The 5,037-nt window shown below is 37.3% G+C and overlaps 1 protein-coding gene across 1 annotated transcript in view; it reads left to right on the top strand.

Moving 5' to 3' along the window:
• The first annotated feature begins 921 nt into the window (after positions 1-921).
• The window catches only part of LOC106457496 (semaphorin-1A-like), a 217,514-nt gene continuing 213,398 nt past the window's right edge, over positions 922-5,037 (top strand). The window contains exon 1 of the mRNA XM_022383452.1: positions 922-977. The gene's annotated coding sequence lies outside the window, so the exon portion shown is untranslated. The remainder of the gene's footprint in view (positions 978-5,037) is intronic.

Genomic DNA, 5,037 nt, shown 5'->3' with positions numbered 1-5,037 from the left:
AGTGTCTCTGTCTGCCAGGGGTGCAGCCTGTACATTATTAGTGGAACTACTGTACAGGGATCTTCCCAGGCAGAGAGAGAATTTATGTTCCTTTACAAGAGTAAAATCTTTATAAAGTATCTTGTGCACATATTTTTTTTTACTTTTTAGGAGGGTGGGGGTGGAATTCTTGGGCAACCAGTTTGCGATGGGTTGTAATAATTGTGTAGGTGGTTTTACACTGTTGTAAAGCTGTCTCTTGTTGTTGGTGTTTGCGTCTCTTTATTTCTTTGCTATAAGAACATTCCTCTCCGGAAAGTACTGTGTCATTTACTTCCTGCTATGGCGACGTTATACTGAATTAACCGTAAACTTAGCGTATAGGCACTAAACATTTCGCGTGTGGCGTCATGACTTGAGTGTGCGGCGACACACCACCCAATCAGCATATGCCAATTGAAGAACACGTGCTTTGAGAAAAGTATCTATCAGTTTAAAATACGAAATGCATGCTGTACCAAAGTTTTATTGAGTACCAATCCTTAAAAGACGAATTTTGTCTTTTGACGCTCTCTTATTCTTTACGAATGCCGTTCTTAATTGTAGTTGCAACGTTAATTAAACCTTGCGTTAGACTTAGTCCAATCAAAGTAACACTAGAATATACCGTTTCTGGGCTTACAATAAAGGCGCGAATCGATATCTCTATGGCCTTCAGATGCTCAACGACGCTCTTGTAGCAAAGAAACGTTCAAGACAAAGGCGCGTTCTGACTTGCAAGTGGTTTATTGAATAAGTCCAAAATTGAACGATATTCTCTAAGAAAAATAATAGAAAAGAAAATCAACGAAGTATTGACACTCTTTCTCTCTCTCTCTTTCTCTCACTCTTTTTTTTTTTCAAACTGACCTTTTTGAAGCTTTTTTTTTTTTTTTACGAATTAGTAGTCTTCAAGTAACAGCCACAGAAGCTTAAGGCACCATTCGTAATGTACTGAGGTAAGCAAATAATTTTTGGGAATGTTCAATATGATTGATTATAATTATTTCTGTAAATTGAACTAATTACGCTGCTTATATTAATTCGAAGTTTGTGTTTGGTTGATTTGTTGCCTATAACTTCAATTCAGGCTATTTGCCGTTCGGTACTTCATGTTGTATGACTATACCGTTTTATATATATGCAATTGATAATTGTTGTTTAATATAAAGCTTGTATGCTTGTTCATCCGAATAACACACGATAGAATAAATGGGCAGATCGGGGAACGTACTTCTATGATTCAGGCGCGTAGCCCTAATTTTGAACAGTGGGCCAGAAATGAGGGCAGCCCAGTCGGCAGCTACCCATACCTGAAACGGCTACTCTTAACCGAATAACAAGATTACTGTCGTTCTTATAACGCACCCAGCGCTGAAATTGCGAAGCGTTTTTGATAACACCACGTCTCGAACCAGGAACTTTCTGTTCGATACACCAACTAATAGGCCATCCCTATGTTTTCAAGATAAAGATCCTGTTCGGGTGGTTCCCCCGTGGGATAGCGGTAAGTTTACGAACTTACAACGCTAAAATCCGGGGTTCATGTTCCGCGGTGAACACAGCAGTAGCCTTAATGTGGATTTGCTCGAAGACAAACAAAGAAATAAAAAAAATGTGCAGGTATTTATAATTTCATTTAAGATTCTAGGTTACGAAAGTTAGGCTTTAATTCATAATTTTTGTCACTAAGACTTTTTTTACGCATTGTTGCCGATACACGGAAACACTGAAAGCTCTCTTCAAGTCACGAATTTTCAAATAAATTACCATACACGAACAGCATGTTTTTATCATTTATTTTCACCTGCCTGGGCAGTGTATTGAAACACAGCTATTCAGTTAAAATATGCCGTTAGGTATTATCATTACATGTTGTTTAAACATCTGACATACATACCAACCAATAAATATTAGAAGCATTTAATTTTTTTTCTTAAGAAATTCAAAGAAGATAAAGAATAATCTTATTTTCCTCAAACACCCACTCTTCGTCTCCTTCAATCTTTTCCAAATGCAGTCCGCATGTTGTCACTCCAGAATAAGGGTTAAGTCAACATCGTTAACCTCGTTATTTTGTCGACTAGCCGTATTTAGCATCGATCTCAACAATAATAATTAAAAAAACAACATAAAAATAAACGAAGGCAGAACTATGTAGGAACAAGTCTGCCGAAATGTTTGATGAATATTTTCGAACTTGACTGTTTATAGTTACAATCAGACGCCCGTCACTTTATTTGTTTATTTTTAAGTCATAGTCACACTCGCCCATTTTTTACGTGTCAAACTGTTAATACTTAACTGGGTCCAGGTTCTCCCCTCCTCCTCTGTCCCCAATTAGCTCAGCAGCAAGCGGGATTTTGTTTCCTGTGGGGGGCAAGTACAGATAACTTATTGCCAGTGGCGTAAGTATGTCCCCAAACCAAAAAAGGGGGGGGGGGCGAATCATCCAGAATCGTAACTCCATTTATAGGGAAATGAATGTATGGGACCCAGTTATTTTTATGAGGGAGGGGCATTTTTGTAGTCACGTCACTGCTTATAGAGCAGCCTTTTAGTTTGATACGAACAAACAAACAATCCAGTATTTTACGGCTTTAATAAACACTGTAATCATGAGGGAAGCACGAAAGATTTTGTCGGTTCTGTTACAATGAACTGATAAAATAAAAACAACTAGTATACGGTAGTTTCTCTACAATAAAGGGAAATATTTGTATTAACATAACTTTTTATTGAATTATAGCGAAAAAATTAAAAAGTGTCTGGTTTTACAGTAAAGCCACATTGGACTATCTGTTGTGTCCACCGCGGGAAATCGAACCCCGGATTTTAGCGTTATAATTCCGTAAATTTCTTGCTGTCCCACGAAGGGGGGGGGGGGACAACAACAACAACATTGCAATAAGTGTTGGTTTCCAGCTAAATATTTGCTTGTTAAATTGTTTGATTTATAATGTAAATGTATGAGTATACTACAACTCAAATATAAAAAAAAGCTGAAAAAGTCATTGTTATCTGAAGGATTCTTTTCATTGTAACTGCAGTGAACGGGGAAAAGGAACGAAAGTTAATAGCGCAGATAATTCATCAGTATCGTCAGTAAAGGTGTAATAGCATTTTATTCCATATGAATTCAGATAGGATACTATTTATACACGCATGCGAAAAGCTTCTCGTATTGTCTGCAGACCAGGTATGGTTAACACGTCGGACTGCACATCGAATGATCCGAAGTTCGAGACGAACTGCCGCTGAACACGCTCAGCAGTTTCAGCTGTGGAAACGTTCGGACTGCACATCGAATGGTCCGAGGTTCGAGATGTGATGCCGCTGAACACGCTCAGCAGTTTCAGCTGTGGAAACGTTATAACATTGAGAGCCTATCCCGTTATTCGTTTCAAAGAACTGGACGACGTCATTGTGACGGCAGGTACTGCTGGCTGGCTACTTACACTCTGGTCAGTACCATAAATAAAGGACAGCCTATATCTGAACCCTTAAGGAACACTTATATGACCGTTTATTTTGGCAAGTGCCAATAGGATGTCAATTGAATTGCTACTGTCTTCTTATGTTGTTATAAAAATAACGAGATAATCAATTTCAACAATGCTTTATTAATAAACTGATAACTTATACAACCCAACTTTCTCTGTATTATTCACATAAAAGAAACATTTGTTTTTCTACTGACTGTAATAACCTAATTCATTTTTATTGGGGTTAAAGTGTAGCCCCCTAGTGGAAAAGCTGTATGTTTGTGAACTTACAATACTAAAAACTGGGTTTCGATACTCGTGTTGGGCACACTGAAGATAACAAATAACTACAAAGTTTAGTGTAAGGTGTGATGAAAAAAACAACACTAGTGAATGAAATATATTAATATTTTAATGTGCCTTGTGTGATTAAACCAACTCTTTTCAAAATAATTATTCAAACAAAAAGTTATGTTTGTTTGAAATTACGAACAAAGCTACACAATGGGCTATGTGTGCTCTGCCCACCACGGGTATCGAAACCCAGTTTCTAGCGTTGTAAGTCTTCAGGCATACCGCTGTGCCACTGGGGGGGGCAGAAAGTTATGATATCTGGAAAATAATGACATTTCTGATATTTTGTTTCTAATTATTTCTGGGTCAGGCACGGTCTACTGCTTCTATAATGCGCTCCTCACTTTGAGGGCGTGACCGTTAATCACACCATTCGATCAGAAAGGAGTAGCAAAAGAGTTGGCGGTCGGTGTCGTTGACTAGCTGCCTTTCCTGAAGACATTCAGTTCAAGAATTGAAATGGCTATGCGCGGGTAGCCAGCCCTTTGTGCAGCTTAGCGCAGAATTATAAAATATACAAACACCTTCATTTCTGTAGTTCAGCCCAAACTTTTTATTCAATTTCTATAGGCAGAAAACAAGACTTTAAATTCGAGAGCTAATAATGTGCTTTTTAAATAATTACATCACGACCTGCTTTTTAAAAAAAAATCAACATAAGCATAATTTCTTTTATCCTTTTGATTCGAATGTGTACATAAGCTTTCAAAGATTAATCAGACAGAAAAGGCCATTCTTCGTGAACCGTGCAGTCTTTGTTTTTCTCCATAAGAAGAAAGCGATAAATGTTAGACGTGCAGCAACATGATGGCTACCACCCTCCTCGAAAGTGGCTACCACCTTCGAAAGCTACCACCCTTTTTGTGGAGAGTAGATCTCTAATGTAAAAGTTTCTTGAAAACGAATTATTATCAATATAAATTTATAAAACAAGGTTAACTAAAATAAGAGCGGAAGAATCTTATGCACAGATCTCTTTCACGTCACATATCTGATAAAAAAAAATCACGAAAGTCATGTGCGTGGAGATAAATGGAAATTTATCATTATTTTAGATGAAGCAGAAGTTTATACAGTCTTGACCAAAAATGTGTGCATATTTTGTAACAAATAATAGCATTTTTATTAAGATAGAATACAAATACACTTAGTGCTGTCAAATTGAGAAATGCATGTTATA

The sequence above is a fragment of the Limulus polyphemus genome, unplaced genomic scaffold, assembly GCF_000517525.1.
Source record: "Limulus polyphemus unplaced genomic scaffold, Limulus_polyphemus-2.1.2 Scaffold338, whole genome shotgun sequence".
Classification (NCBI taxonomy): Eukaryota; Metazoa; Arthropoda; class Merostomata; order Xiphosura; family Limulidae; genus Limulus; species Limulus polyphemus.
The sequence above is the reverse complement of the archived record's forward strand: the minus strand, read 5'-3'. Positions and strand labels throughout refer to the sequence as shown.